Source organism: Brachyhypopomus gauderio, unplaced genomic scaffold, assembly GCF_052324685.1.
Source record: "Brachyhypopomus gauderio isolate BG-103 unplaced genomic scaffold, BGAUD_0.2 sc46, whole genome shotgun sequence".
In the NCBI taxonomy this organism is placed as follows: Eukaryota; Metazoa; Chordata; class Actinopteri; order Gymnotiformes; family Hypopomidae; genus Brachyhypopomus; species Brachyhypopomus gauderio.
The window spans coordinates 1,725,984-1,748,182 of NW_027506872.1; the positions used below are offsets into that span (position 1 = coordinate 1,725,984).

The window sequence follows — 22,199 nt, forward strand, 5'->3', positions numbered from 1 at the left end:
TCAGGAAACCTTAACATACATTTTTTGTCATTTCATTTCAGCATGCCACCAAAGAAAAAAATAAAACCACAGGACACAACACTCCTGAGTTTTTTTTTTTAAGAATGGAAATAGTTTAAGTATACAACAGAGTTTAGAAATAATATAATAATAATAATAATTATTATTATTATTAATAATAATAATCAAACCTGTTATATTATTTTAAATATTATGTATCACTTTATTAGGAGAGTACTGGTACAAAGATACAGTAACAGTGCAGAAGCTGCAGAGATAATTCGTGCTTTGCCTTCAGAAGTACATGGATTATTTGAGCAAGTGGAAGCTCTGGTCAGGTTGCTTTTAGTAGTTTTAGTAGTCTGATGTAACTTTACGTTTCAGAGAGATTTCTGACAAGCGTTAATATAAACGTTAGCTAACCCAAACCCTCTTTAGTCTGTTACCATAACAGGAGTGGTCACAATACCACAGTTAAAGACCGCTATTCATTAAAGGCGCCATTAGGCTACCGTGTAACAGACTATAACCAATCAGCGCTCAGTAAGAGATTAGTTGTACGCTAATTGGCTGAGGATCTGACATGGCTGCAACAGATGGCTTCCCCCAACACCCCTGGCCTTATTTAGCCGAAATGTTTGAATTCCTCGAAAAGAAAAATGATTCGTATTCCTCCTCTGCATTCCGAAGAACACATCGCTGTCATCATTTATATAGGCCTACTCGCCGTTAAACTTGAAAAAACACTTCGAGGTAAGTTCGCCATTAGATGAGTACTACCAACAGGGTGGTTTATATAATTATATCACATTGAAGTACACTACATTTAACATATGCTTTATCCAAAACAATGTGCTAGTACCCAAATTGCAATCTGTGAAGATGCTAAGCGCCAGTTTAACACAGGAGACTCCCACATCAAACGTTAAAGCCGGGGACACGTACACGCGAATTTGGCCAAGCGAAGCGAACTTCGCTATTCATTCCTATGAGGGAGGCGAAGGCAAGTAAATATTAGCGAAGTGAAGCAAAATTATAGCGGCGGCGAGGCGAGTGAAATTGTTAGACACAAATTGAGTGTTATATCGCGATCGATCAATCGCCGGTGCATAGTATGGTGCCAGAGCAAACTAGTAACTCATTGAATCATAGATATGGATCAGAGGTAAATAAACTAGATTTTTTTCAGTGTGAGAAATCGGATGTATGGCGTGTGAAGACAGTCTCTGGTGAAGACAGTCAGTGCGTGTGTCTCACTCTCATTGCGTGAGAGTTGGCAACCCTGATTATTATTGTATTAATTATTATTAATTATTCGGCCAAGTTTACTATTATGAGTTCAGTTGGTAGGGCTGCACACAGTTCTAGTTCTAGGTGATTATTATTATATTAATTATTATTAATTATTCGGCCAAGTTTACTATTATGAGTTCAGTTGGTAGGGCTGCACACAGTTCTAGCTCTAGGTGATTATTATTATATTAATAATTATTAATAATTTGGCCAAGTTTACTATTATGAGTTCAGTTGGTAGGGCTGCACACAGTTCTAGTTCTAGGTGATTATTATTATATTAATTATTATTAATTATTCGGCCAAGTTTACTATTATGAGTTCAGTTGGTAGGGCTGCACACAGTTCTAGTTCTAGGTGCTAGAGCTTCTAGCTTCCCTGTCCCGCCATGTGGTGGACAATAGAACCTCAGAAAAAGTCCCCCAAGCTGGACTGAAGTGGCCGGTTCCGAATTATTGTTCTGTTTGGTGGTGAATTATGTTTTCATATTAAACGGTGTGTCTACTTGTCTACCTTTCTAGTGTGAATTATTAATATGGATAAAGTTTGGAGATGAATGTCGTGAGGATAATATAGGCTAGTTTTGTGTATTTTGTGTTTGCTAGGCAAATGTAAGGCACTGTTTCCTGTTCACCTGTTGATCGAGTAGGCCTAGGGGTTTTGATGTGATGCTAAGAAAAAAAAGGTTTTTACTTTTAATACTTAAGTATTTTTGAAGGCAGATACTTTTGTACTATACTCGAGTAAAAAATTGAGGTGAATACTTTTACTTGAGTAATATTCAATGCAACGTAACTGTACTTTTACTCAAGTACATAATTGGTGTACTTCGTCCACCACTGCAGTTAAGCTACCAAGATTTAAAATAAACTAAAACAGAATGAACATAAAATAATTTGACCTACAAACCACTTCTAAACCAAATAAAGTTGGTCAAGTCTTAAATCTTAAAAGTCTTTAAGCGCTATACAAATATATTTGATTTGATTTAAATCACAGAAAGCAAAAGTGTCTAAAGTTGACGTGTTTCAGATATCACCATGGTAGATTTTATTTTTATTTTGTGGTTATACAGGGTGTCCGCGGGGTCTTTAAAAGTTGATAAATCAATATTGGACAGATGAAGGCACTTATAAAGTATTTTAAAGCCTTGTAATGTTTTGTTTTACCTTACGTACCCGCTGCCACCAATACCAGAGAAAATAGGACACTGAGTCTCGCAGTTTAATTTAGACGCACTTTCACTTTTATTCCAGACAATCATTATACACATCCGGAGTACTATCGCTGCGCAAGCATAAAAGGGTATGAGCACTGTGGGCTATTCCAAGTTAGCAGATAAATTAACACACAGTCGGTGCACGCACACGCACTCACTCCTGAATACTCCCAAAACTAGTGATGGGATTTTCGGCTCTATTTTGAGATGCGGCTCTAATGGCTCTTCTTACTGTGGAGAGCTGGTGTTGTGATTCCCCCATAGCATATTGTGTTCCTAAATAAATTTTAGTCATGAAAACAGGGTTGTTTTAATGATGTCATTAAGATGTATTTTTCATTATGATACACTTAGTCAGAGGATTGATATAGCTGACATTATTAATTTTACATTTCAAGGTAGGGAAATGCTTGTGTAATCCCCCTATTCTGCAGAAGCGTCCCCTAGTGGGCCCGCCGGTGGGCCCAGCTCTTTACGGCGATATAAAACATATTAAACATTAATGAATCTCCGAACAAAAGCGCTTAAATCAAAATTTCCTATCCCATCTACATGCCTACCGAGTTTCAGCCGTCTCCGTGCTGCCGATCGCGAGATATCCGGCTTTGAAGTTGACCACAAAAGTGCACCCCGCGAGGGGGTCTCCCGACATATCCGTTTACAAAACATATTTATGTTGTGAAATGTCTTAATGTTTTGTCACCTAAAAATCGTTTACTAATAAGGCTTTAATTTAAGACCTTAACAGCGTAGATCCGTTGTGGTTAAGTACATTAAAAAGCTTGCTCACCTCACTGCAAAATTTTCCGAAATCCGCTTCCTGAATGAGACACTCCGAGAAATCTGCCCCCTAAGCGTCACAGAAGCATTCTTAACGCTGATTTGACCCCTCATTACAAAGCTGCAGCGGTTCTGCTTTGATTTGAGTGGTTTTTATTGGTCTAAAGTGGGGTAGTGACTTTGATTGACATGTTTTACAACCTCTCCCCCGGCGAGGTGCGAAGGGGAGGGGAGGAGGGTGAACCAATAAGCCCACAGAGACAAGCTGGAGCCTCAGACGTGATTGAAAGCTGTTCTAACCAATAGTTTACTTCCTTCTGAAGCTAACCAGCCCTCATATGACATGATTGGTCAAGTATATTTTTAAATTGAGCCCTCGGAAACTGGCGCTTCATTTCCAATTTCGGCCGCTAGCATAGCAACATAAGCTAACCCTTTGCTAACCTAAGCTAAGCTCCCCAGAACACACTGTTCGGCGAAACTGAAGCAGCCATGGATTATTTTGTTCGTTTTTATGCGGATTGTGGATACTTTTGGACATAAACGGATTACTTTTGAACATAAACGGATTACTTTGTGTGGAATATATGGGCAATTTTCGGAATTTTCGCCAACCCGGAAGTGAGACAGTACACCGGCTATGACGCGATTCTATGTACTGTGAGTAACAATGGATAATTTTTCATAAGCGATATTGTACAAAATATATATTCTAATACTAAACATTAACTAAGCGTTAGGTTATAAACAGTTTTGGAGCTTTTGAGTGCTGGAGTACTCTGTATCATGTCGGATGCTACCGGAGTTGGCTACGGTAACCTAGCTTATGCTGTCGGACTATATTGGACATAAATATGATATCATAACGTTCATAATTGGACATGGAATTTATTCATTGGAATTTTCTGGTCTTTCTGTAATATGTGCAGCGTTGTTGTTTGAAATGGCTCATCGGTTTCGTGTATGGAATTTGTTAGCATGTTAGCTTGGTTGGCTAAGGGTGTGTACCGGGTGTGGCATACATTGGAATGTTGAACTTGACATTCCTTGGAACAAAGTGGAATAACTTTGCAATGCTTGCATGGATTTGCTTCATTTTTTCTGTGTTGTTAGAAAAGACCATATCGAAATATATTGCAAATTTATAGACCGCATTGAATAACTATGCTTGTGATCAAGTTCAAGTCTGCATTTCTGACATTCCTGGCATATTAGCATCTGTAATAGAGGCTCTAAAATAAAACAAACCAAGGAATATGATATTGAAGTGAATAAATATGTTCCCCCAACTGTCGTCTTCAGTTTGAGTCATGAATGATAATTTTCCTATATGTACAACTTGAGATATCTAGTTTTATAGTGGACTATGTCGGGAATCTGAGGAATTTTAAAAATGGCCGCCAGATATGCATATGCAGCATAGGTACAAGTAATCAGTTGTAATCACAACTGATACAAGTTTACAGGATTCAGCAGAGCAAGATTGATCACCCAGTAGCAGAGTAACACACAATCAGGGCCGGTGTTGTGACCGATTCAGTCCCCCCTCCAATTCATGTTTCTTGTGCTCGCGGGCACGCGCATTCATGAAAAAATCCAGTGAGCGACAGATTTCTGAAACTACGGAGGCCAAAACACAACAAGATGCTTTTAAAGTTGTATTACGAAATCGACTTTGACAGAGAAAGATTTATGCGGGTATTTCCTTATTATAATTTTGACAAACCTAACGGCATGATTGCGCGTTTTACTGATAACATGTTAAAGAAGACATGTATGCATTTTAATATTGGTAAACGTTAGCCAACTAAAGTCAATGAAACGTTTACACGTATGTAATATTACTCAGAGATAATTCTCATAAAGGAAAAAACATGTCCTTATTTCGGATTTATTAAGTTCATATAATAGACGAGGTTCTGTAGGGGGGACCATTTATTTACTGATCATTTAAACAAACTTTGATTCATTTATGTGAGTGCAAGAGACCGGCTTCTGTAGGGGGGGAACATTTTTAGACAGGTGGAATTGCTTGTCTAAATCTGTTCCCCTGCCATATTTACCTTACTGTACACAGGTGGAATGTCTCTCCCATTGAAAGCACAGAAAAGTATTTTTCAATACACATAGTAAGGGTAAACATGTGTAACTTCAATCAGTAAAACAAATTATTGACATGTTCAAATTCAAATGCATGCTGTGCATACATAGTCATTATCCAGTTGTGTATTTTTCACACGGGTGGTGTGGAACCACCTTCCACATCTGCAGGCCTGATAGTTTTCAGGCGCCATGCCGGAATTCTGGTGTACCGACATGTCCGCGAGAAAAAAAAATTGAGAGGGGGAAAAATCCGTCAAATCATAATGATAAACCACACGCGCGCGCATGCTATCTGTTTTGAGGCCGAAATATGATCCTTATGATCCTTACGAGGTTCCCAAGTTACGATTTTTCGTGGTTACTACACATCTCCCATTTACTGTATAAAGCCTCGTTTGGACCTAAGTGGTTCTGCGTCGTAAACGGAACTTGGTGTTTGGTGTGTGCGGCATCAGGATTAATTAAACGCAGCTATGGATAAAGGTATTTGCCAGAAGGCTAGCTTTAGGATAGGATAACTGCGTATAGTATGTTATTTACGTACAGTATGTACGTATGTTCCGATTTACACCAAAAATCGATTTACGACGGATCAACGTTGTAACCCGGGGACCGCCTGTATTTCAGACATCGGAAGAGCTTCAGAGGTAGATACAAGATAAATTCAGTATTTTATCTTTATTCTGATTAAGTTTAATTTTTATCAGAAATATGAGCCGGTACAGGAAGTCAGACGATCTGGTTCATCCTGGCAGCCTTACGGCGTAAGGTGTAATACATGAACAAAAGCACAAAATGTATGTCCTAATAAACCAACACAAAATATTTATTAAATTGTATATATAAAAACTAACTATAATCATAATACTTGTAATTCTTTTAAACTTTATTTGCATAATTTCTTTGAATGATTGAGCCGCGGCCATTTTTCTCTAAGTGAAATCAGTCATCGCACGTAAAAAAAAATCGCTGTTTTCATCGGTTTGTAGGAGGTTTCTTCCCAGAGTTTTTGTAATATGACATAACTGAATGTTCGCTTTCTCTCATCCCGTTAGAAGAATTCGCATTTCGCGCTCCTGTTTCTTTTTGAGCCTGGTTGAATTTTAACTTCACGTTTGGACCGTTCAAAAACATTGTGGGACTGTTCAAAATATATTAATAGATACGTGGACCGTATATTCTTGTTTATTGTTTCCTTTAGTTTTATCCCAGTCTGTACAGTTTAAGGTAGTTTTTTAAGGCTCCCAAGTTGTTGAGCGGGGGGGGGGGGGGGGGACACACACGTAACACTCAAATGGGTGGTGAACGTAACACTCGAAAATAAATTCTCCGGTTTAAAATGTAGTCTCCCGTTAAAATTTTTTTGTCCATATCCAGTTAATCAGGAATGTGATTGGGTCCGGACAGGACGGCGTTCGGGTCCGGATCCGGACCGCGGTCCGCCATTTGGTGATACCTGCCCTACAGTAATGAATCAATAATTAATCATGCCTGTTTTTAACATATTGTGTCTAATCTAAATCTTTAGGTTACAGCATTTTCTCAGAATATTAATAGAAATTAGTTTTTTATTTCACTATAATGATTACCTGACTTTATTATTAATTAATTTAAAGATTAATTATTAAATATTCTAAATATGGTACACTAACACCCCCCCCGCTCAGAAAAAGTTCAGGCTCAGGAATTTTTCCCACTATCACCCCTGCATCTGTCACAAGCAATCTGTGTACGATATTCATTTGTTGAAAGTCGTGTTCAAAATAAAACATTATTTGACATTATTTTGACATTATTACTTACCCACAAAGTTTCTGCAGTTAAGTCATCATGTGCTCCCATCTCCCCACAGAAGTGACATAGGCTGCTAATGTCATCTAATGAAATAAACTATTTTAATGTCCATATATATTTCGAATATTTGCAACACAATTATTTTTAACTGTTAATAGTTTATCTTATGAGAATGTGATTTATTTAAACTATATTTAAACATGTGCATATGAATGTGCATGAAACATAAACTATATTTAAACATAGCACATTCCAAGTATCGCCAGGTTATTAAAAATGTGTACATGTAATTCCTTCTCCCTAGTCGTAATTGAAAATAAATTTAACTGTGTACCAATTTACCACCACATACCAGACTCACGCAGCAGTGTGGTTGCCATGTCCCATCTCAGGGAATTTACTGAGCTACATTCAGCTGCAAACATCAATGGCTTTGCAGCCAATACTTGCTCTGCAAACTAATTTAATGAGAATATAGGCACATTACTTAAATCAAAGTGACAAAACTGATTTGAGTTCATCCAAAAAAGTCAATAATTATCTCTTTCTACAGATTAATGTGCAACAAATGATTATTACTCTTCCTTTAATTAATCTTTGTTCAATTACTTACATTTTTCTTAAATAATAAACCTAAATTTCTAAGCCAATTGTAGTCATTGAAAGCAATATTATGACTTTTCAAATGATGGTAATTAATTTAACAACAAAACTATTTTGGTAAATTAGAAGAAAATTCAAGAAATACCTTCAGTGCAAAAACGCCACCTGATGTGCCATCTTGTTGGAGAGGATGGGGGATCGTTTCACACCTCCACCTTGAGACTGACATCCCTTTTTTTCTCATGAAGGCTCTGAAATTATATAAATATATGCTGGTCACTAGAACACTAGAAGGGAATACTAGAATAACACATCATAGATCTTAAAATATTCCAGTTGAAAATTTTTTTTATTACTTAGTAGAATGCGTTAAGAACAACATAACAAAAAATGATCAATCAATCAAATTTTATTTATATAGCGCTTTTTACAACAGTTGTTGTCACAAAACAGCTTTACAAGTGCCGAGTCCTAGCCCCCAGTGAGCAAGCCAAGGGCGACTCCCTAGTTTTTTGCATGAGGAAGAAACCTTGAGAGGAACCAAGACTCGGGGGAACCCATCCTCCTCTGGCCGACACCGGTCACCATGACAACAACAACAATTTAAACAGAAAGAAATAAAGAAAAGGAAAAGATGTAGTAATGTCCATCATGGTGTAGGCTCATCCGGTCAGGCAGTAGGTGGCTGGCACTGGATGGATCGCTTGTCTCTCCTCATCTCATTTTTCCTCGAGCAGGCGGGCAGCCATGTGGAGAAAATAAAACAGGGAAAATTAGCTCTGTATGAGGACATATACAGGACAGATGAAATTAAACACATTTATGGAGTGTGGCAGCAACTCCGGCATTAAGTTAAACTATTACAGCCTAGCTAAAAAGGCAGAACCAGAAGGTAACATAGGCTTGGGGGCATTCTGAGACAATGGCATCCATCCACTGCCCTGTCAACAAACTTGAGTGACCACAAGCAGTGACAGGATGACAGCACCAGCGCCCCAGTCTACCATAAAAGTCTACCTTCGTCTATGAACCCCTGGATCTGTACCTTTATCTAAGGGGGGATATTAATTATCAAACGCTAAACCAAATAGGTGGGTTTTCAACCTAGACTTAAAGATTGTGACTGTGTCAGAGTCCCAGACACATTTAGGAAGATTATTCCAAAGCTGGGGGGCCTAACAAGAAAAGGCTCTTCCCCCTGCTGTTACCTTATTAATTTGTGGAACTAATAAAAGACCAGCACCCTGTGATCTTAGTGGACGTGGGGGTTCATAGTAGGAAATAAGTTCCTGGAGGTATTCAGGAGCAAGCCCGTGCAGTGCTTTATATGTTAATAGAATTTTAAAATCAATACGGAATTTAACTGGGAGCCAATGCAGAGCTGATAGGACTGGTGTAATATGTTGAAATTTTCGAGTTCTGGTCAGAACTCTGGCTGTGGCATTTTGAACTATTTGAAGTTTATTTAGATTCCTATTTGAACATCCTGACAGTAGTGCATTGCAGTAGTCTAATCTAGAGCTAACAAAAGCGTGCACCAATTTTTCTGCATCATCCTGTGATAATGCATTTCTTAATTTGGCAATGTTGCGGAGATGTAGAAAAGCTATCCTAGTAGTATTATCTATGTATTTATCAAATGATAGGTCGGAGTCGAGTATGACACCTAGGTTTTTGGCTACTGTGCCAGGTGTAATGGGATAGTCTGCAAGATTAAGCATTAGATCTGGAATTTTTTGTCTTGCGGCCTTAGGGCCCACAAGGAGAACTTCTGTTTTGTCCTCATTTAGTTGGAGGAAGTTTAGAGACATCCAGCATTTTATATCTCTTACACAGGCCTCAATTTTTCCTAAACTGAGTTTGTCATCAGGCTTGGCTGATATGTAAAGTTCAGTGTCATCTGCATAGCAGTGAAAATTGACACCATGTTTGTTTATAACTGTGCCCAGTGGTAGCATATATAATGTAAATAATAGTGGTCCTAAGATGGAGCCTTGCGGGACCCCATATTTAACTATTGTACGTTTGGATGGAATATTATTGAGCTCTACAAACTGATGGCGATTTGTCAAGTAAGAGTTAAACCATGAAAGGGCTGTGCCTAAGACTCCAACCCAGCGTTCTAACCTTTCTAGCAAGATCCTATGATCAATTGTGTCAAAAGCTGCACTAAGATCGAGAAGCACTAGCAGTGATACATAGCCTTGATCAGAAGCAAGGAGGAGATCATTTGTTACTTTGACTAATGCTGTTTCAGTATTGTGATGGGGCCTAAAGCCAGATTGGAACTTTTCAAATATGTGATTCCTATGCAGATACAGTATAGGCATAATTGCTGGGCAACAGCTTTTTCTATGATCTTAGATATAAATGATGTGTTCGAAATGGTTCTATAATTACACTGTAAAAAGTGTAGCCCTGCTCAAATTAAAAAAATTGATGTCCATTTGTTGCATCTAAACTATTTGACTTCACTCAATCTAAATAAAGTCAATTGTTACAACCTGATTATTTTATTTTGACATAAACCATATTACTTCACTCGACCCAATATTAATTATTCACCTTGATCCAAGTTAAATTCTTTACATTTCAGTTTCGGAACCAAACTAATACATTTAAATTGAACCGAACTAATGTATTTACATTGCACCAAATTAATATGTTAGCATTCACACAAATTAATTAATTGGCAAAGTGAAATTATATTTTTTACATTTAATTCAACTTCAAAAATAATTTCCCCATATAAAAGACACTTGACCAACAGGGTTTTTTTAAGCCATTTATTCCTCAAGAGTAAAAAAGGAAAAAAAAAACATGGCAGCATATTCAGACAAACAACATGGCAGTGTATTTTTGCATATCAGAGCTTAGACAAAAGAAATTGGATGGCTTACCAAGCATGAGGAAAACGCATCAATGGGGCACAGGCTTATCCAATCTCAATTTAAATAAATGAGGTATTTATTTCTTGAAGGGGTGTTGTCTCTAGAGATCATATTGAAAATACTCAAACACCATCAAAACATAACAGAATTAAATGGCAACAGCACTCCATGATAATGGGCCCATGCAACCAACTGCCACTGAAGTCTTCTACCTCTTAAATTAAAATAGTCAGCCCAGCGACGTTTCACTGCAAGACTGTGTTGTCATTGTTGTGTACTGTACATACACATCTGAACTTTAAACTTTTAATGGAGTGTTGTCTCTCTAAATAGCATATTGAAAATACTAAAATCACAACAAAATGTTACAGCATTAAATGGCATCAGCACTCCATGAAAATGACCCTAAAATCCTGTACAACCAAGTCCCGCTGAGGTTGTCTACCTCTTAAATAGAAGCCAGCGGTAACTACATGCTCAGACAAATATACACTACTGTGCAGTTTTGAGTTCACCACTGAGTTTACGAATCTTGGAAGACATCTTGTTGGAACCAAGCTCCATCAGAATCTTCTGAAGGGCCTCAAAGGTGAACCTGAGACCCTATGGGTATTCCATGTTAAGAGCATAGCAAAGTCCAAAGAGCATTATCACTCCAGCTTCAACAGAAGGCAACTCATTGAGGACCTCCACACCATCAATGATAATCCCAATGTCTTGGAGCTGTTGAAGAAGGCTTGAATTCTCCCTGAAGATGAAGACTGCCATGATGGTACTCTCCAGCTCCTGCTCGGCTTGAACTGCAGAACTACTGAACTGCAGTAGGGCACACATTATTAATCACTACATACAATGGCCAAGTGTGTTCTCCCATGATTAATAAAGTTGAATCTCATCATTGTGACAGAATATATCTGGACATACCATGTATTCCTTTAATAGGTCCTCAACACGTTCTCCCAGGTAGATGATGAGAGCTTTGAGGATACACTCCCTTCTGACTTCGACATCAGCACCCTTCAGGGACAATCATAATGGTTAATAAGCAATGTGTAGACTAGTCTGGCTACTCAATTCCCAAAAAAACTTGCTCAGTAGAAAGCTGATTGTCTTCACAAATGTAACACTTGAAAGAAGAGTGTTTTTGTTGGGATTCCAGAGAAGGATGATTTCTAGAGAGATGTTTCTGAAGACCATTCCATGTCTTGGACGAACAGGGGCATTGTGCGTGGATGCATGGATAGGGACGCCGCCTACCGTGAAACCGATGGTCAATTCTCAAATGTTTCAGTAGCTCAGATCTTCCTGAAAAATTCACGCTGCACTCTTTGCATTTCCACATCCAAACTGAAAAAAAGGAAGACAGACCAGTAAATATAAAGAGAATGCAATTATCACAAATCTTAAATAAGTTTTGTTCAGTTTTAATGACAGCCTGGTATTCTATAAATCCTAAATACAATGTAGAGTCTAATACATTGAGCTGCATTGAGATGTATGAACTGAGATATAAAAATACATTAAATCATCATCATTATTATTGTTATTATTACCACTACTGCTGTCTTACAATCATATGAGCCACCACAGCTAATGTTGAAATGACTGCAGACAAATGCAACACTGTCCTTGTTAATTAATAGTAATTTGGGTTGAAGTGGGTATCTTTGCTTTTTGGAGCACGCTGCCTCCCATGCTGATCTTGCATGCCAAATTGACTGAACTAAAGAAATAATTTACATCAAGAAATAACCATGCGTATGAAATGGTACGCAAAACTAAACACTAGCAAGCATACTCACATATCTGTCTTAATATGTAGCGGAGCTGATATTAGAAAGCCGTACAAGTTCCACACAACTCTCTTATTAAATATTTCACCTATTTTAATGATTGTGGAAGCGTGTTGAATCACTTTATCTCCGCAGAGCGCGCTCACTTCATATCTGACTCCACCGGCGCTGCATCGGTGCGGAGCTTATCCTAGCATATCCTAACTGGCCAGAGAGGCTGCGTTATTATATAAAATACCTTACCATAAGCATGCGTTGCTATCTCGGGCGAGCGTTCAGGCACTTTCTCCGTCTCTCACTCTCTCTCGCGAGCGTTCAGGCACTCTCTCTCGTCATATTTCAGGCTCTCTCTTTCTCTCACGCGCGCACATGTTCAAGCACTTTCTCCCTCTCCATCGTCATATTTCGGGGGGGACGACGACGACGTCTCACTCGAGCAAACCGAAACTAAATACCGGACGTTTGTGAGGGCACGTCTATGTGGATTGACAAAATTGACAAAAGGGCACAAAAAAGGGCACAAAATTGACAAAAGGGCACAAAATTGACAAAAGGGCACTTTGGGCAGAAAGGGCCAAAGGGGCAGGTGCTCCAGCACCCTCCGCCCCCCCTCTGCACGTGCCAGAAGGGAAGCATGCTTATTACATTGATTAATTCCAGCTACATCCCACAATATACACACAAAATACGTAGAAGTTCAGAAATTACACCACATTTAACACGGCGAAAAACGCCACCGTTTAGTGGGCTACTGATATTTAGCAAAGACCTTCAGCTTGCTAGCCAGCTAAAATTAACTTACCCTGTTGCATTGATAAACTTATAGGCTTGTTAAAATAAGTTTACATCTGCTTTGCTTAGTACTCACCGTACGTCAATTCTTGGATGCAATACAAGTACGACGTTCTTCATTTCTTCTTCCCCAAGCCGAAATGGACAGAGCTCTGAAGCACTTCTCTACAACTTCTCTCGCGCTCCACAGTGCGCATCATGTTTGATTCAAATTAAAAATATTACATCCTTATCTCTTTTCTTCGAGTATGATTTCAGTGGAACCAAAACATTTGGTTTATTTCCTTCAGAACTGTAATTAATTTAGTCTGAATCAAAATTGACACATCAAAATTCAAAAAGGTTGAATTTTACAATAAAGTCAATAATTGTACTATGTGTTCAATCATATGTATTAGCTTGAATGAACAGCTCCATGCTTCACTTTTTACAGTGTAGATAGCACAGTCGGATCAAGATTTGGTTTCTTGATCAGAGGTTTAATAACTGCTGATTTACATGATTTGGGCATGTGACCTATTGTAATGGATGAGTTAACTATAGTTAGAAGAGGTTCAGTTACAGCTGGTAATACCTTTTAATAAATTTGAGGGAACTGAGTCTAGTGTGCAGGTAGTACAATTTAAGGAAGAAATTATTTTCTCTAATTCTGATTGTGGGAGTGGATGAAAAGCATCAAGTTTTTCTCCCGGTATGTAATTTAAATCAATTTCAACCAAACCAGATGACATACCAGTTGTATTGCTAATAAAAGGTTTTATATTTTGTCTAATATTCTCTATTTTATTATCAAAGAAATCTATAAATACATTACTAGTGAGGTTTACTGGAATCTGAGGTTCTGCGCCTGCTTGATTTTTTGTAAGTTTAGAAATAGTATTAAAAAGAAATCTAGGATTGTTTTTATTTTTCTCAATCAGTGAGGCTAAGTATGCTGAGCGTGCTTTAGTGAGTGCCCGTTTGTACTCAATAATGCTATCCTTACAGGCACAGTGGAATACTTCCAATTTAGTAGATCGCCATTTCCGCTCTAATTTACGTGCTATTTGTTTTAAGTTTCTAGTTTGGTCAGTGTACCACGGGGCGAGCTTTTTGGATCTAGCTTTTTTATATTTTAGTGGAGCTACTATATCTAGAGCTGATCTGCAGGTATTCTCTAAGCAGTCAGTTAGACTATCTAACTCTCCTGGATCGGATGGCGAGTGGGCTAAAGCAGTTAAGTCAGGGAGGGTTTCAATAAACTGTGTTGCTGTTGATGAATTTATACATTTATAGCGCTTTATACACTGCCGATGAGACAGGCGGGTATTTATGTTAAGGTGAAGATCGAATTGGACTAAATAGTGATCAGAGATTGCTACGGTTTGCGGAAGTATATTTATATTATCTACGTCGATACCCAGCGTTAAGATTAGATCTAGGGTATGATTTCGATAATGTGTAGGTCCTACTACGTTTTGTATAATGCCGACAGAGTTCAATATAGAAGTAAAAGCCCTTGACAGTGGATCCTCCGCATTATCAAAATGTATGTTAGTCTCCTACCATTATTATTTTGTCACTACATACTGCTAAATTTGCTGCAAAATCAGTGAAATCGGTGCAAAATCAGTGAAATCTGAGTAAGGCCCTGGTGGTCTATATACATTTGTTAGAGAAAATGCACTTTTATTTACGGATGGACTAATTAAATTAATAGACTGCATCTCAAATGAGTTTGAGATATCTAGGTATTTCTGATGAATTTCTAAACAATCACGATAGATTATACATATTCCTCCTCCTCTGCCTGACAATCTAGGTCTATGTATATAACTATATCCCACAGGAGTGGCTTCGTTTAAAGTTAAATAATCACCAGATTGAATCCACATTTCAGTTAGACATAGAATATCAATTTTCTGGTGAGTTATAAGTTCATTTACAAAAACTGCTTTTGAGTTGAGTGATCGAATATTGATTAATCCGATTTTGAGATCGGTCATATAGGTAATAATTGGATGTGAAGTCTGAATATTAGTTAAAAACTTAGGACGGACTATTCTCTTATGATTTAGTTTAACCCAGGGCACAGACACAGTCTAACTGTAATCAAATCAATCAATGTAAATCAAATCATCCCATGGAGGTCTGGATTTGGGATCATACTCAAAATCAAATGACAGGCTGATCCAACTTCTGTGGAAATTCCTAGAGACAAGTTAAAATCTCAGTTTGAGTTAGTCTCAGTAGTGTGTGTGGCCTCCACGTGCCTGTATGACCTCCCTATAATGCCTGGGTATGCTCCTGATGAAGCGGTGGTTGTTCTCCTGAGGAATCTCTCCCCAGACCTGGATTAAAGCATTAGTCAACTCCTGGACAGGCTGTGGTGCAACGTGGCGTTGGTGGATGGAACGAGACGTGATGTCCCAGATGTGCTCAATCGGGTTCAGGTCTGGGGAACGGGGAGGCCAGTCCATAGCTTCAATGCCTTCGTCATGCAGGAACTGCTGACACACTTCAGCAACATGAGACCTAACATTGTCATGCATCAGAAGGAACCCAGGACCCACTGCACCAGCATGATCTCACAATGTATCTGAGGATCTCATCTCTGTACCCAATGGCAGTCAGGCTACCTCTGGTGAGCACATGGAGGGCTGTGTGGCCCTCCAAAGAAATGCCTCCCTACACCATTACTGACCCACTGCCAAACCGGTCATGCTGGAGGATGTTGTAGGCAGCAGAACATTGTCCACGGAGTCTCCAGATTCTGTCATGTCTGTCACATGTGCTCAGTGTGAACCTGCTCTCATCCGTGAAGAGCACAGGGCACCAATGGTGAATTTGCCAATCCTGGTGTTCTCTGGTAAATGCCAATCTCCCTGCACGGTGTTGGGCTGTAAGCACAAGCCCCACTTGTGAACATCGGGCCCTCATACCACCCTCATAGAGTCCGTTTCTGACAGTTTGAGCAGAAACATGGATATTAGTGGCCTGCTGGAGGTCATTTTGTAGGGCTTTGGCACTGCTCCTCCTGTTCCTCCTTGCACAAAGGAGGAGTTGGTGGTCCTGCTGCTGGGTTGTTGCCCTCCTACGGCCCCCTCCGTGTCTCCTGGTGTACTGGCCTGTCTCCTAGTATGTGCTCCATGCTCTGGACATTGTGCTGACAGTGTGATGATGTAGACATACACATCACCCTTAAAGGTTGATGTATGGACATATTATGCTTATACTTACCTGTGACTTGTCTGTACTTGGAGGGTCAAAAGCAGTTCAGGACTCAGGCTTTTACTTACCTGGACAGGTGTAACCTCTGCAGAAGAGGAGGGATGTACATAAAATGTAGAAAACGGAAACTATGTTTGTGCATATGTAAAATGAAGGAGACGCTGAGAGCGAAGTCATGACATGCAAAGAAGTAATCAAAGGTGTTTATATAAATATGTATTGATTGAAATTGGAATGTTTTATATTCATTGTCCATGTATTGCCTGTTACATGAATGGAATATTGTTGGGGAGGGGCTGATCAAATATAACAAGGTGCAAATGGCCTAAAGGGGATGTTTTTTACTAGCCTCGAGAGCAGGCTAGTGTAAGACTATGTGAGATCCATATGGCTTTGCAGTCATTGATCATGATACTCATGAGTTCATGAGCTTGTTTTATACAGTTTTATTTGTTGTTCAGTGCGCGCTTTGTAAATATGTAAATTTCTGTGTGAGTGTCTTATGAATAAATGTGAAAAGAGAATCAAGCTTCAACTCTTGTATGAACAACTTATTCCTGACCACAATACCCCTTGCCCGACACTACCCATAAAGTGCGACTCTCAACTTCTGCACACTTCAGGGGTTTTTGGCTTTATCACAGACACACACAGCAAACCTTCTTGTCATAGTTCACATTGATGTGCCATCCTGGATGAGCTGCACTACCTGAGCAACTTCTGTGGGTTGTAGACACCACATCATGCTCCCTCTATGGTGAGAGAACTGACAAAATGCCAAAGTGACCAAAACATCAGCCGGAAAGAATGAGACCAGAGAAAAGGTCTGTGGTCACCACCTGCAGAACCTCCTTTATAGGGGGGGTCTTGATAATTGTCTCTCATTTCTACCTGTTGTATGTTCCATTTGCACAACAGCAGCTGATTTGATTCAGAGTGTTGCTTCCTAACTGAACAGGTTGGTTTCACAGAAGTGTGTTTGACTTGGAGTTACATTGTGATGTTTACGTGTTCCCTTTATTTTTTTAAGCAGTGTATTTGCAAAGTGACATTTTATACATTTAATGTTGTTGTAACGAACTGCGCTGGGCAGAACAGGGAGGCGGACACAAACGCTGAGGAGAGCGAGATTTATTAAAGGAAATTCCAAAGGCAGAGTCGAAGTCACAGGCATGGGTCATAACGGGCAGGCAGTCCAGACATGAAATACGAACAGACATGGCAAAACACAGAACAAAACCAGGCAGGGGAACAAAGACTAGGCTGGACGTACAAAGACGACAGAACAGAAACCGCGAACTCCACGAGGGCATACGGAACGAATGAACAAAAAGACCGATACAGACATGGGAGACACCGGGACTATTATACACAGGACTAAACAAGGACCAGGTGCGAACAATGATAACAGGCGTGGCAGACAAAGGGAAATCACAGAGACAACGAGCAGGGCGGGATAAACAGGCAAGTAAACGCAGACACAAGGGAACCTAGAGTGACAGCTAGGAGAGGGGGCGTAGCCCTACGTGACAGTTGTATTAGTGTAGTGCAATAAAGAAAGACTTACCTAGTTCTCTCCAAACAATGTCTGAGCTTCAGTTCTGATTCACGCATTGAGTCAAGGAGAATGGTTTTTCTCTCATTAGGGTAGATGACCTGTAGTACAGGGTTAGTAAATTGATGATTGATGTTTACAAAAGGAAAAGGCAATCAGCATTCATCTCAAAGTAATGCCAGAAGTTTTAGAATTACTTTGGAAATAGAGTGAGTGTACAAACAGCGCTTTTATAGGCACAGATCTACACTACACTGTATAATCAAATGCATTTGGACATATGTGACATTTGGATGACATTCCATTCTGAATCCATAGGCATTATGGAGTTGGCCCCTTTATTTCATTATTCTGAGAAGATTTTGGTGTTTGCCTGTGGGAATTTTTCCAATTCTTCCAGAAGAGCATTTGTAATGTCAAACAGTGATATAGGACAAAAGGGCCTGTCACAATCTCCATTCTAGTTCATCTCTAAGGTGTTTGATGTGGGTCATCGCAGCTCTGCCACACAACACAAGGCTAATATATAGTACATTAACGTATAGAAAACAGCAAGACAAAACAGTAAATAGTAACCGTACAATGAAATAGGAATATGTTTTAACCCAGAATGAATGTGTCTCTGGACAAAAATGTGTATCTGTTATGAGAGGCTCAGTGATGCCATTACAACACATACTTAATAGAGGGTTTTCCATCCACCGAGTTTTTGCGCATTTTGAAAATGCGCATGCAAAAAGCTGGATGGAAAAAGTCCAAAATTCTAAAAAAGCCCCAAATATCGCAAAAAGATTTTTACGCTAGGAGGAGGTGGAAAAGTTAGACTATCGCATCGCCAAAATTCGGAAAACCTGGATGGAAAAGTGTTTTTCGCATAAACGATGACGTATCATGCCTCAAGTCATGTGGTTCTGTACATGATCGCGATGTAAAGATGGCAAATGCATACAAAAACAGTTCTGGAGAGAGCAAAAATTGAATTTAACTTCTCCATGTATAGAAAAGAAAAAGAAAAAAATGTTTCAAAACCTCAATGCGTAACTGCCAGATGGATGTAAAAACCACTATTGTTTGGCGTCCTCTCACGTGATCTAAAGTTTATTCGCATAACTGTAATGAATGGAAACATTTTAATTTACAATTTACAAACATTTACAGCTTAATTCGCATTTTTTTCTGCCGAAACTTGGAAATTGCGCATTATTTTTTCGAAAGGTTTGGATGGAAACCCGGCTACTGTCAGGGCTGGCCCCAGGGCGGCTCCTCCAGTTGCCACCAGGAGGAGCCCACGAGTCAGACCACAGGCCAATCAGCGATGATGGCATTCACCTGTCATCCTGTGTTTTTAAGGACAACAGACGCAGTGCCTCATTGCTGAGTTGTCTGCTTCATGTCGTCAACCTCACGCCATTTCCCTGTTGTCTCTGCTCGGTGTCTCGCCACCCTGCCTCTTACTCATTTCAGTTGTTTTGTTTGTTTCTCTGTCCATTCGAGTTCTTACCTCCTGCGCTGCTCCCTGGCCTCTCTCAAGTTTTCCTCCCGCTGTTATCCTTCCTATCCGTTTGGTTTTTGGGAGGGGTTTTTTGTTCCTCGCGGCGTTTGCCAGTTAGCCAGCTACCTGGCGTCCTTGGTTTTCTGTTTGTTCTCTACACGTTGAGTATTTCCGCAATTGTTTTCTGTTTTTCCCCTTTATACGTGTTGAGTTTCTCCGCGATTACTTTGTTTCACCCTCTACATCAGCACAGAATATCCAGCGCGCCGAGTCTTTGTTCCCTCGCGCTTGTGCAATTATTCAGTGTACGGACGAGGCGCTTGGGTTCGCCACCGTCCCCTACATCTCCCGTTTTACAACCAGAAACCAGTGATGGTGATCACTTACCACACCCAAGATGATCTTGTACCTTTATGGATCCCACTGTTGAAATCAAGATACTATATTATTATTAATAATAATATTGTGTTGTGACAATTTTATGTATTGCACGCTGTTTGAAAGCTTATCCTGTCCTATAAAAGCCAATTCTAGTTAACTGAAACATTGATCCTCTGAACTGATACCTTGATTCTCTGAAATTTGGAATTCCAAATTGCTGTCATGGCAAAGAAATCCACAAGGAATGCTTCCTCAGAACACTTGTTGTGTTCTTTAACCAAAATTGTGAGATAAGCGTTGATTACCTGTTACAAATAAGCTTTTACTACATGCCAGACATAATCACAACCAGGGGCGAGGCTAGGGTATTTTTAGTGGTGCTAGAGCACCACCGTGAGGTTGCTCAGCACCCCCTGGCTCAACACATTTTTTAAATATTATATTATGCAAAAAACTTGCTCTGCACCTGCGCAATACTTTGGTATTGTGCCTCTGTGAGCTGGGCACCCCTAAAGACCAGGGGGGTATTCCAAGAAGCGGGTTTAACAAACTCTAAACTTAACCCTGAACTCGGAGTTGTCTTACCCCGATCTGACATACTCAGAGTTTTCGGTTCCAAAACGGCGGATCGGAGTTAAAGTAATCAGGGTCGCTCAACTCTGAGTAGGTTGACCCAGACAGAAGCGCGTTCACGCATAACTATGAAAGGCATTCTTAATGGAACGCAGATAAATAGGATTTATCATGGACTTAAACGTGAAAATCAGCCGAACATCGTATTTCACACCACTGTAGCTTGAAGTATTAATGACTGCGTATGCAGAATATTTAGATATTATTAAACGTAAATGTAATACTGCGGTAGCTGCTAGAGAAAGGCAGTCAGCATGTCAAAAAATTGCCAACAGAGTTAATGCGTGAGTGAAAATGATATTTTTATATTTAGCAGAAGGGTGCGATTATATTATTTTCTCCACCTTTATAATACTGTATTGAGTTTTTAAATATTTTTTTATTGAACACTTACTAATTCCAGGTCTAATCTGAGTGGTGTGAAACACACATGGCATCAGATAAAAATGAAGTATAAGAATATTGTACAAAGTGGTATGGCTGTACATAACTATATCTTATTCTTAAAATATATTATAAAATATATTTACAGAAAAAATGAAATAATGAAACATAACAGTGAATTTGACTGTAATGTATATTAAAAGGTTACAGGGTGGATGGTGGGGTGGGTGGTGGTGCATGATTTAATGTGGAAAGCAGTGATTGCAGATCTGTTGCAGGTCTGACAACTCCACCATCTCTGTTGTCACCCACATGCATGTAAGGTTCCTTGTCTGTGGGCATGTCAGAGATGGTAGGCTGTCGCTCTTCCTGGATGGTTGCAATGTTGTGTAATACCACATATGCCATTATTATGTGGCACGCCCTATCAGGGGTTACTCTGAGCCCCTTCAGGCACTGGAACCTGGCCTCAAGGATTCCTAGGGTCATTTAAATTCTTGCCCTGGTTTTGCTGTGGGCCTGATTGTAGCGGGACTGTGGTCCAGGTGCAGGTTCTGAATAGGGAGTCATAAGGTAGGCCTATAGGACAGGCAGGGATACCCTCTGTCTCCATGAAGGAGGCCGTCATGTCCTATAATCACACTAGGGTTTGCAATGATTTAACTATTACACTGCATGTGAACAACTAGCAAAACTACCGCAGGCCTACTCTGTTCAGATTTGTTGTACAGTGTGGAATCATACACGGATCCTGGCCATCTGGCTTCAACATTTGTGACGAGGTGGGAAGCATCACATATGATCTTGATGGGAAGAACGGTCAGTTACAATAGCTACGTTATTTTTGTTACCATTAAAGATAAGTACATTATTCATTAAGGATTATAAAGGTACCTGTACATTAATGCTATGGATGAATTTTCATGTTCTAATGGTGCTGGAATAGGTAGCATATGTAGGTTCCATCAATACAGCCAATCACTCTAGGAAATCCTTAAAATGTAAATGGAATGAAGTTCGTTATATATTGCCTCTCCTTTGCTTAATTTCTTTATTGTCCGTGTGAATTAAAGACAAACCAATGATGCTGTGGAATTCCTCTTTGATGTCCATAACTGGCTTAAGCCCAGGAAACACCACAAAACCGGGCACTAGTCATTTTAATGCCGGACATAATTTTCGGACAGACCGACATACAGTAGCTTTGCTGACAGATTCCACATCTCCTACACTATAAAGAAAACTTCCACTAGCAAAAAACGAAGACCGAGCTATA

At 39.5% G+C, this 22,199-nt stretch overlaps 1 protein-coding gene across 3 annotated transcripts in view; it reads left to right on the forward strand.

Moving 5' to 3' along the window:
• Positions 1-616: 616 nt before the first annotated feature.
• LOC143487067 (uncharacterized) overlaps positions 617-22,199 on the forward strand; it is a 51,517-nt gene continuing 29,934 nt past the window's right edge. For 2 of the 3 annotated variants that reach the window (XM_076986382.1, XM_076986384.1), the window contains exon 1: positions 3,676-3,952. The gene's annotated coding sequence lies outside the window, so the exon portion shown is untranslated. Of the gene's footprint in view, positions 754-3,675; positions 3,953-22,199 lie in introns of those variants that run through there. The other variant, XM_076986383.1, reaches the window with a different exon arrangement.